The sequence below is a fragment of the Eubalaena glacialis genome, chromosome 6 (genome assembly GCF_028564815.1).
Source record: "Eubalaena glacialis isolate mEubGla1 chromosome 6, mEubGla1.1.hap2.+ XY, whole genome shotgun sequence".
NCBI classification, from domain to species: Eukaryota; Metazoa; Chordata; class Mammalia; order Artiodactyla; family Balaenidae; genus Eubalaena; species Eubalaena glacialis.
This window is the reverse complement of record NC_083721.1, coordinates 114,013,924-114,025,676: the sequence shown is the minus strand read 5'-3', so window position 1 is coordinate 114,025,676 and position 11,753 is coordinate 114,013,924. Positions and strand designations below refer to the sequence as shown.

Here is an 11,753-nt window from a genome sequence, read left to right as displayed (position 1 = left end):
AGAAAATATCAGACAGACCAAAACAGAGGGACGTTCTACAAAATAACTGGCCAGTACTCTTCAAAAAGGTCAAGGCCATGCAGGACAAGCAAAGGCTAAGGAACTTTCACAGATTGGGGGAGACCAAGAAGCCATGTCAACTAAATGCAATGTGGGATCACTGATTGGAATCTGGTCCCCAAAAAAAGGTGATTAGTGGGACAATCGATAAAAGTTGCATAAGACTGTAGATTAGTTCGTAGTACTGTATCAATATTAACTTCCTGTTTCTGATCATTGTACTGTGGTTATGTAAGATGTTAACCTTTTGGGGGGCTGGGTGCAGTGTATGCAGGAATTCTTTGTGCTATTTTTACAACTGTTTTGTGTCTTAAATTATCTCAAAATGAAAAGTTCAAAAGTTAAAAAAAATAAGTTCAAAGCATTATTTAAAGTGAATTACACAAACGTGCACTGAAGTAGCAACTGGAGATGGAGAATATACTGAGGGAGTAAATGTAAAAAATATCCGGAATATTGATTAGGGTCCCTGAAATCATACTGTGTTCAAAACACGCCGCGGTCACACTGTGAAAAGCAAAATGGAAATAAGAAACTAGATGTAAAAAAAAGTCACAAACAGCCTGAAGAACAATGCAAAATGACCACTTATTCAACCCATGAATTGAAAGGAATTCGGAGTAAAGAACTGATTGAAGAAGGGTTTGGAAGATTTAAGAAAAATGTGACTGAACACAAGTGAGGATTTTGACATATATGAGTGATTTCCCTCCTCTACTATTTCTGATAAGAAATTATAAATATGTATTTCTCTATAGATGAATATTTTCTATTTCTTCTAATAAGTATGCATACATCTATAAATTATGAATAGAAATTTATCATCATCTCTATAACTAGGAAAGGGTAGATATAAAGAATTGTGCAAAGGTCAAAAAATTCTGCAAAAAAAAAAAATGGAGTTGTACTCCAGGGAGAAAGAAACTGATCAGCCCAGTAGTTACACAGTGACTAAACGGAAAGAAGATCTAATAGTATATCATCATCATTATCTTAAGGCAATTATAGTATAGCGGCAAAAATCTGAGCATTTACTATATACCAGCCACTATTAATCAAGGACTTTACATGTCAATTCACATAATCCTCACAACATATGAGGTTAGTCTACTATTCTTCCCATTTTACAGATGATGGTAAAATGTAAATGGCAAAAATGGGATTTGAGGGCAAGCAGTTTGGTCCAAAAGTAAAGTTTTTAATCACAAGTTTTAACCATGCCGTGAATTTGCAAGAAAAGACTTGACTCAACAGACTGGTTTTCCCATTCTCCTGGGAGATGAAGCTTCTAATTTGTAATACTATTATGCCTTAATATGATCAATACCCAGGATTAGGATCTTCCTGTCACCAGGAGGTGATGGACTAGGGCATGTGTGGCAAGGTGAAGCGTTGAAGGTAGGGAAGGGGTGACAAGAAGGCTCAGACGATAGGATGTAGAGCCCACACCCCTCACGCCAGCACTGAGGCTGGCTGTAGTCCCCTACTGGCCAGGGCTCTTGAAGGGACCAGAGTGAACTGCTCCTGCCATACAGACACTGCCTTGTTGATTAGAAAATGGTCTTTTGGGTAGAATTTGAACTGGTGATGTCAGGCCTTGTCACACCTACCACTTGACTCCAAAGTGGCAGCTGGGAGGACAGTCAGCAGAGGACAGTGGACAAATGCTCCTAAGTGTGAATTTAGATTTGGAAAACATCCTCAATCAGTTCATATATCCTGTGTTCAGAAAATCTGGACACCAACAGTCAGGACTCACTGCGGTAACTGACTAGGAAAAATAACATGATGAAAACATTTGAGAAATATTTGTTCTGGAAACAAAATTTGCAAATGAATTTAGAGTAGGGTCAACTCAAAAGCCTACAGAAGACAAGGAGGTAATGGATTATAAATCGAGTAAAACAGGCAGAGCTGTTTCTTTTGAAGAGGCTTTGCTTCCTTATTAAACACATAGACTAGTCATCACTTCCACAAAGAAATATGCCCTCTCCAATGTTGCTTTTAAAACACACAGCTCTTTTGGGCTATCTTTTGTTTTCCTGGCTTTGATGGAGAGACGCACAGAGAAGTAGTTCTCTCCTGTGGGACTTTCAGTAATGTAAGCATGATGATAAATGTGGACTGACAAGCCCTAAGAGGGAGACAAGAGGCAGTGTGTGGGAGGATGGGAGGATGGGAGGATGGACAGCACGCGTGCACTGATGAGTACAGGCTCTGTCTCCTGGCAGCTGGCTTTTGCCAAGCAGAATGTGGGCCCTGTGTGGTCAGACCTCCGTATTGTTGAAGAAAGCCTGAAAACATTTTTGTATGAAATATCTTGGCCTTCCAATATTTACCTCAAGCTTTCAAATTAGGTGCAGACCTCCTTCTTAAAACACTTTCATCATCTTCAGTGACACTCTCCCAAGTGTCTTCCTTCTGTACTGGATGCTCCTCATCTCCTTTTCTGGGTCCCCCTCTTCTCCTCATCATCTAAAATAAGGATGTCCCAGATCCACTTCTCTGCTCTATCTACATTCTCTACCTGGGCAACCTCACCTGATCCTGTGGCTTTCAGCCACCTGTGCCAGAGATTCCCAAACTTATATCCAGCTCTGACCTCTGCCTGGCACTCCAGACACTGTCACCGTGACTTCTCCAAATAGATGTCTAATAGAAAACTCAAATTAACATGGCCAAAAGGGAACTCTCCCCTGACCTACCCATACCTTCTCCTCCCCATCTCAGGAAATGGAACACCATCCACCAACGTGTTCAAAACAGAAAAAAAAAAAAGCATTTCATGCTTTATGTAATATTTATGTGTGGTATAATTTTATGCTTCACACTTGTTTATGTTATTCCCCCTTTTTAGGAGACTCTTTCAGCCCCTTCCTCATCCCTTTCACCAGGAAAATTCCTATTTATCTTTCAAGAATCAGTTCCAGCATCATCACCTCCAGGCAGGGCTGATCACATAATTTTCTGGGCCCCATGCAAAATGAAAATGTGGATGAAATCAATCTACTCGTCACATGTTTGGTCACCCCAAGCCAAGGGACTGTAGCCTCTGCACGGGACACTCTTGGTACCTGAATTGAAGGTGAGAGAGAGGCCCTCATGAGTTGCCTAGACAATGAGCCTGTGGATCTGCCAGCGCAGGGCAAGGACAACTGCCACCTTGCCCCACCCCAAGACACTGCGGGGCACAAGCCTGGCCTTGACCATCCTTGCTCCTGTGCCTGGTCTCTGCCTGGGATGGAGGGTGATGGCAGTATGCGGGCCTCCCCCTGCAAGTTTCACTGCCCCATGGCTCCAGTGGCTGAGGATGGGCTGCTGAGAACCCCTCCTGGGGAGACAGGGAAGCAGAGGAAGGTGGGACTGCACTGAGCTGGGGCTCCAAGCCCCGGGTACATGCCCATTGTCCCATTGAACTGCACCTACGAAACACACATTTCAAGGATAAAGCTACAATATTAAGAATTTCGAAAGGGGACCACAGAGCATTAAACCCCAAGCATGAGCACTTGTGAGCGTGAGGCCCTGAGATACTGGTTGTATGCCCATGAAGCTGGTCCTGCCTCCGAGAAATTTTCTCTGACCAGTCCCGCCAAACTGAACTAGCTGCCCCTTTCTGTGCTCCTTGCTTACCCCATGTTTGCATGTACCACTACATTTAACACATTATCTATTTATATGTATGTTTCACAAAATATTTTGTAAACGTCATAAGTTCAAGGAATTTGGCTAAATCCTTTTTTCTTTTTAATTTCTAGGTCTCAGTATTGAAACTGCTTCTCAGTAGACCTTTGATAGGTGTTCAAATGACCTGACAAATATACTAACTGGCTGAGCAGAAACCAATTTATACACCATCCCTTTTCGGCCCTGCCAACACCCCTACCATGGTTGTCTCCCTTGTGTTGCAGCCCCAGCAATGGATCACACCTGATCCACAGTTTTACATCCCCACTACTATAGCCACTGCCACCACCACGGACTAGGAAGTTTCCATGCACAGCTTCAACTGACAAGGAGAGATCATCATATCTGAACATCTGAACACTCACCAGATGGGATCCACAGAGGCTCTGGCTTCCCCTGGGGAGCTGGGAAAGGCTGTGTAACATAGCTGGAAAGGTGAGAAAGTTAACATCCTAAGGAGGCAGAATTCAACAATGAAAGGCAAGAGATAGAAAGGAGTCAGCAGATATTTACCTGTCTTTCCTTCCCCTAATGGATTGTTCTGAAATGCAGTCGTTTTATTTGGCCTCTCTGGAAATGTCCCACGAGGCTGGGCAACCAGCCATGTTTATTCTGAAGTCATAGCCAGCTTGCCAATACTCCTCCTTGTAGTTTCTTACCCTACTTAGGGTAAGTTTAGGGATATCAAGTTGCCACTGCAACTGATCAATGGGGGTAATGATAATTATAGTACTTTTGCAGCAGTTGGCTACTTATGATGGCATTGAAATCCTTGATAGGTTCGGGGCAGCTAACTGTCATTTTAAGGCATTCTGTGAAAGCCATAGATGGCTTGAAGGTAGGTAGTAAGTCCAGATCATGAACACATCAAGCAAGAACCAGAGGAACATCTGTGGGGGTAGATCTTGAGGGTGTTGGACCCTCAAGTGGAAATGGAATTTTAAACTAAGCAGGAGAAATTTGTTGAAATGGGCAACTCATCCATAAGTTGGAATTTAGTGTCTAGCAAGTCTTAATAATGTCCTAATAAAATTCAGTGTTTACTCCTAATAGTTAGCTGGGATGATGCCATAAAGCCTGGATTCACAATGGCTCAGTTAGTTGAGGTGGATTTGTTGGAACTTACTTGGCAGAGTAATGAGAGAGGGGTGAGAAGGCTCAGGAAAAAGAGAATATTAGAATGAAGATATGCAAACCCACTACCTGAGTGTATTCTCCAAGAGGGGACACTCCCTTCGCTAAGAAATGTACCCATGATGGGAGAGCCAAAATCACTGAGAAACTCACTGTTGGTTGTCTTCTTCAGGCCAGGGTTGACAGTGGAAGATCCTGGCATAGCACTGGACTTTATATCAATGGAGATATTGGGATTCTGGAAAGGCAGAAGCCAGGGGGGATATAATTACTAAACTGAGTAGTATGGTCAGAACGGCAATCAAAGTGCCTTGGCCCAAAGTGATCATTACCTCAAATTGATGATGGTTTTCCCAAAGGTAACATAGACAAACCACCATCTAAGAGCATTGGTTGTCCAAGTGTTGTCCTAAGATCAGCAGCTTTAGCATCACCTAGGAACTTCTTTGAAACGAAAATTCTCAAACCCCACTCCAGGCCTACTAATGTAAAAATTCTGGGGATGTGGCCCAACAATCTATGTTTTAACTAATCCCCTAGGTGATTTGGATACATGCTAAAGTTTAAAGACCATTGACACAGCTTTTGCTTGATTTGTACAACCAAAAAGAATTCAAAACTGATGATCATAAGGCTGATGTCAGACACTGATGGAAAACTGAAATTTCCAGTTACTAGATCCAAGCCAGTTCACAGAGCCAGAGCCCATTGATTAAAGGGAATATTGGGTCCCCACAATGCCACCACAGCATGGCAAGTATCTCTCTAACCTTTCCTCAAATTTGCCAGAGTAATTGTGTGCTGAAGAAAAGGGAATACCCAGATTTTTTTTTTTTTTTTTTTTTTTTGCTGCACCACGAGGCATGCGGGATCTTAGTTCCTCAACCAGGGATCAAACCTGTGCCCTCTGCAGTGGAAGTGCAGAGTCTTAACCACTGGACCACCAGGGAAGTCCCCAGATGTCTTGAGGATAGTTAGAATGAGATCACAGCTGACAACAATATTAGAGAACCCCAAACACCACCATGGTCCTCCAGTTAAAAGGGAGCCTTATAGATACCAGATTGTAAATGGTGTTTGTGTTCAAGGTCATCTCACAATGGATCCAATAGATCCAAGGACCCACTCTGTTGCTGTATCTCTAGTCTCTGAATGCCTAATGGGATAGATATACTTAGAAGTTTGCCCTTGGTTTCCTGACCTATGAATTAAGGAACATTATGATTAAAAAAGGTGCAAGGCACCTTCACTCCAGGCCAAGACAGTACATCAGAAGCAATATCACCTGCCAGACAAATTGCGGAAATTAGTACCAAAAAAGACTTAAAAGATTCAGGGATGGTGATTCCCATAATATACCTAGTCATTTCACCTACCTGGCCTCTGCAAAAAAATCATGTGGATCATGGTGGGTGCCAGTGGACTACTATAAACTTAAAATAGTATCCCCAATTATAGTTTCTGTGCTAGATATGAATTTTATGGGAGCAGATCAATTCAATCTCTGGCACTTCATTTGTGACTACTGTTTTGCTGAATGCTTTATTCCTGATTCTCATCAATAGAGAGGATCAAAAGCAGCCCATCTTCACGTTTCAAGGACAGCAGGAAGTCTTCACTATCTTGCTCTAGGTCTGTGTTAATTTTCTGCTGTCTGTCATGTTCTATTCTATAGCGATCTCCATCATCTTGCTGTTCCGCCGTGCATCATGTTAGCCTTCTGCACTGATTGACATTTCACTATTTGGACCTAATAAGGAGAACAGGTCAAGTAATTCAAATGCCCTATTAAAACACATATGTGTCAGAGGGTAGGCAGTAAGTCCTTGATGATCAAGGGGTCTGCAACTTCAGTGAAATTTTTAGGGGTTCAGTGGTCTGGAACATGACGGGCCGTACACTCTGAAGTAAAGCCTGAGAGCCTGACAATGGTACACCAAGTAACTGTGCAATTGGAGCTGCCCGTCATGAGCTTAGTGTTAACAGAAACGCCCAGAAGAAGGTTGAGAGGCAAAGAAGCAAACTATTGCATGAAAGAAATGGTAGGTTTAGGGAGACTCAGGTACTCCAGAAGATGCAAAAAAAATACGACTTGTTGGCCTAGACCTCCATATCGCCTGCCTCTGCTGCACTGATGCAACTCTCTCAGCCCACACCTATTCCAACTGAGGGAGAAAGAAAGACCTTGAACTCAAGTCAAAGACAGTTTGGTAGTATGCTATATTGGGTCCTATAGAAATGGATCACTGCCACATTATGCCACAAAGAGACTCCTAATAACCAGGGAGATAGAATGACCTATTTTCTGGGTGTCAGTCAGCTTCTCTCCTTGCTCAGTTCACTGCTTGCACAATGGGCTAATGAACAAAGTGGCCATGGTGGCATGTTCAGATCCTGTACACGAATCCAAAAGCAGGGGCTCCAGGGGAAGTGGGGGTGAGAAGCGGCTGCAGCTCCGGGCAGAGGAGGTAGGAACCCGAAGGCGAGCAGGGGCCGCGTGGGCACCACGGCGGGGGTCACCATCGAGGTGGTGAAGCGCGAGACCCTTGTTCTGCAGCAGCAGGCCGGTGACGCGGAGGAGAGGGCCGAGCGCCTCCCGCGGAAGTGGAGGGAGAAAGGCGGCCTGGGAACAGGCTGAGGCGGCCTCCTTGAGCCGTAGGATCCAGCTGGTTGAAGAGGAGCTGGACCACACTCAAGAGCGCCTGGCCACTGCCCTGCAAAAGCTGGAGGAAGCCGAGAAAGCTGCTGATGACAGCGAGAGAGCCATTAAGGTTACTGAAAACCGAGCCTTAAAAGAGGAAGAAAAAATGGAGCTCCAGGAAATCCAACTCGAAGAAGCTAAGCACATTGCAGAAGAGGCAGATAGGAGGTACGAAGAGGTGGCTCTTTGGCTGGTGATTATTGAGGGAGACTTGGAACGCACAGAGGAGCGAGCTGAGCTGGCAGAGTCCTGTTGCCGAGAGGTGGATGAGCAGATCAGATTGATGGACCAGAACCTGAGTGTCTGAGTGCTGCTGAAGCAAAGTACTCTCAAAAAGAAGACAAATATGAGAAAGAGATAGATTCTTACTGATAAGGAGACAGAGACTCATGCTGAGTTTGCTGAGAGATCGGTAGCCAAGCTGGAAAAGACAGTTGATGATTTGGAAGGTAAACTGAAATGCACCAAAGAGGAGCACCTCTGTACACAAAGGATGCTGCACCAGACCCTGCTTGACCTGGATGAGATGCAGGCACCCCAGTCCCGCCCCGCGCTGCTCCTCCCTCTGACCCCGACTCCGCTGAGGCCAGCCTGCCCGAAGCTGACCGTTAAGCTGACAGCTGATCTTTTTTTTTTTTTTTTTAAACATCTTTATTGAAGTACAATTGCTTTACAATGGTGTGTTAGTTTCTGCTTTATAATAAAGTGAATCAGTTATACATATACATATGTTCCCATATCTCTTCCCTCTTGCATCTCCCTCCCTCCCACCCTTCCTATCCCACCCCTCTAGGTGGTCACAAAGCACCGAGCTGATCTCCCTGTGCTATGTGGCTGCTTCCCACTAGCTATCTATTTTACATTTGGTAGTGTATATATGTCCATGACACTCTCTCACCCTGACAGCTGATCTTTAACTGGAAGGCTGCTTTCTCCTTTCGCCACCTCTCCCACCCCCTCCCCTGGGTCCTCTTCGCCAGACTGCCTCTGCCTCTCCCCAGAGATTCCAGTTGGACCAGAGGCTGAGCATCTTTGGGAACAATGTTTAAGGGAACGTGAGCACAATGCCAAGTGTCTTTAAAAGCATGCTGTGATGGACACATTTTGTAATTACCTTTTCTGTTGTTGATGTAGCAGCCATTGGTAAAACACTCCAGATAATTCCGTAGTTCTGAAGCAGCAGTCTAATCCTGGTCTCACTTTTGGAAGGTAACTTTTCACCTTAATGCACATTGCCCTCTCCGTAGAGGAGGGGAAAAGGTATGGGCCTGCCTTCCTGAGAGCCAAACAGCCCAGAGAAAGGCTCCATTTTGGGAAACCTCGTTGCTCTGTAAAAAGTACCCACCAAACCAGAGAGGTGATTCCAGGAGGAGTTAGCAAAAAAAAAAAGTGCTGTTCAGGTTCTCAGCTGAAAATGGTATCTTTGGGCAACTTTTTTTTTTCATCAGAAGTGACCAAACAAAATTTGTTTGGTGGCAAGGACTTCCCTGATGACACAGTGGTTAAGAATCTGCCTGCCAATGCAGGGGACATGGGTTTGAGCCCTGGTTCGGGAATATCCCACATGCCGTGGAGCAACTAAGCCTGTGTGCCACAACTACTGAGCCTGTGCTCTAGAGCCCACAAGCCACAACTCCTGAGCCCACGTGCCACAACTACTGAAACCCGTGCGCCTAGAGCCCGTGCTCCACAAGAGAAGCCACCGCAAAGAGAAGCCTGCGCAGCGCAATGAAGAGTAACCCCCACTCGCCGCAACTAGAGAAAGCCCACGTGCAGCAACGAAGACCCAACGCAGCCATAAATACATAAATAAATAAATAAAATTTAAAAATGGCGAGACCTCTGTATGAGACCAAATCCTTGTCCCAGCTCTACCCCATTCCCAACCGCTCACAGAATGGATCATGTGCCCCTTATATTGAGGTGACCACTTATTTGCTCTCCCGCCTCCTTGAAAGAAAATTATGTTTTGCCACTGATTTAGCCATCTGAAACTCATCTCAGCACCCTTTCCTGGGTCTGAAGCTGCTGTCTCTAACAGTGCCATCTCATTGTGCTTTGTATCAGTTAGCGCTGGAGAAATCTTAAATAGCTTATGTACAAAGCTGTTTTTAAGTTTTATACTATTTTGAAACTTTGCTTCTTTCGGGGCACACTGGTCACCCCATCTGGCTGTGAGAGCTCTCTAGTCTGTGGGCTGGCAGTGTGCTGATCTTTTAAAGTTTCTTTCCCCACCCAATCCCCCCTTTTTGGTGAGGTTTCAGTGAGGTTCGTTAGGTGTGCATCCTGCAGCTTAATTGACTTAAAATGTACTCTCCTTTGGTGTGGTCTCTTTGGGGGCCAGATGGGAGAAAGAAAAACCAATAGTGTAACTGTTTTGGTACTGAAAATTGATAAATGTCTTTTTGAAATAAAGAACCAGTCCCTCCCCCCTAATAAAAAAAAAAAAAAAAAACAAAAGCAGGGACTCTAGGAACCAAGAATCAGCCTATCTTCTACCGCTTTTAACGACCCACTTGCAGAATTTGTGCTATCTGTTCCTACAACCTTATACCTGCTGCGTTAGAGATCCTGATTCCCAAGGGAGCATTGCTTCCTAGAAACAACATTAAGTCTCACTGAACTGGAAATTGAACTACTTTGAACTCCTCATGCCAGTGGATAAGCAAGAAAAGAACTACTCTACTGACTGGTTTAGTTGACCCTGATTGTCATGAGAAGGTGGGGTTGTTGCTACACAATGGGGGCAAAAACAAGTACATCTGGATTGTAGGACTCACTGAGGCACCTCTTGGTGATTCTCTGGCCATGAATAGTTGTAAATGGACACTCAAAGCAACTATTGCCTGACAAAGGAAAACAACTGAGGGTTCAAATCTATCAGGGATGAAGGACTGGGTCAACCTACCAGGCAAGCAACCTACAGCAGCTGAAATGTCGACTGAAGGTGAGAGAAACTAGAATGGGTGACAAACGAGGTAACTGATGAATATCAGCTATGATCCTGGGACCAGCTGCAGCAGTGACAATTGTAGCTTGGTTTGTTAATCCTCTTTAAGTCTTGTTGAGAAATGGAAACTGACTGATACTTGGAAGGACTGGCCTTGCATCTTCCTTCTTAATGAAGTACAGGAAGTATATCTTGTTCTCATACAAGATCTAGGGTATTATAACAGGATGCAAGTAAATCTGATTGGTTCAAGGGATGTAGTATAGGAGGCCCAGCTTATGTATCACCCAGGATACACTCATCCCTGCTGCCCATTCCACCCAGGCATCAACCATCTGCAAGTCTTCTAGCTATTCAAAATATCCCTACAGTGGTTAAGTCCCAGCCACTGCCACTGTCATCGTGCACTGATGGTCCCCACACATAGCCCCAACTGGCACGTGGAGACTGTCCCATTGCAGGCCAGAGGCTCTTGTTGCCCCAGTGGCTGCCTGGAGGGTCTGCATAATACAACCTGGACACATAGGAAGTTAATGCCTCATAGAGTGGATTTCAGCACTGAAAGAAAGTAGGTAGGAAGGACAACAGGAGATAAAATTTGCACCCTTCCTTCTCTACAGTGGACTGCTCTGAGATGCAGTCTTTCCATTTGGCTTCTCTGGAGACATCCTGCAAATCTAGGCATCTCGTTCATGGTGTTGTGAAGTTTTGGCCATCTCAGTAACTCATCCCTTTGAATTTTCTCTCCTTTTTCTGCCTCAATTCCCTTTGACTCTCATTCTTGCTTCCCTGGGAATGCAGCCACCCCACCCTACCCCCAATAAAACGTTAGCATGTCAAACTTTGATGTAGGTATTTTTGTGTGATCCTGAGCTAAGATGTCAGCTATTTTAATTTTTTTAAAAAGTGGGTGATTCAGGACTCTCAGTTTCCAGTCCAACACGTAAAGAGCTTAGAAGTCACCATTCCTTCCCAACAAGGAAAAATCTAAGCAAACCGAAAAATCAACAATCTCTTCTAAGATCTGTCAGAGAAGTGAGGTCACAAGGCGAACTGCTGCCCCCCAAATTGGAGAGACACACAGGTGAACACAGAAAACCACAACTTACCATTGCAGAAATCCATGAACAGACATCTCCATGGGAACCAGTGCCAGGGCAGGAAAATCTGAACTGTAATTGATGAATTGATGATGGAGGCTCAGTGTGGACAAGTCTGAGA

At 44.5% G+C, this 11,753-nt stretch overlaps 1 pseudogene; it reads left to right on the top strand.

Annotated features, from left to right (window-relative positions):
* Positions 1–640: 640 nt before the first annotated feature.
* Positions 641–10,432, top strand: LOC133093029 (tropomyosin alpha-3 chain-like; annotated as a pseudogene).
* The last annotated feature ends 1,321 nt before the right edge of the window (positions 10,433–11,753 follow it).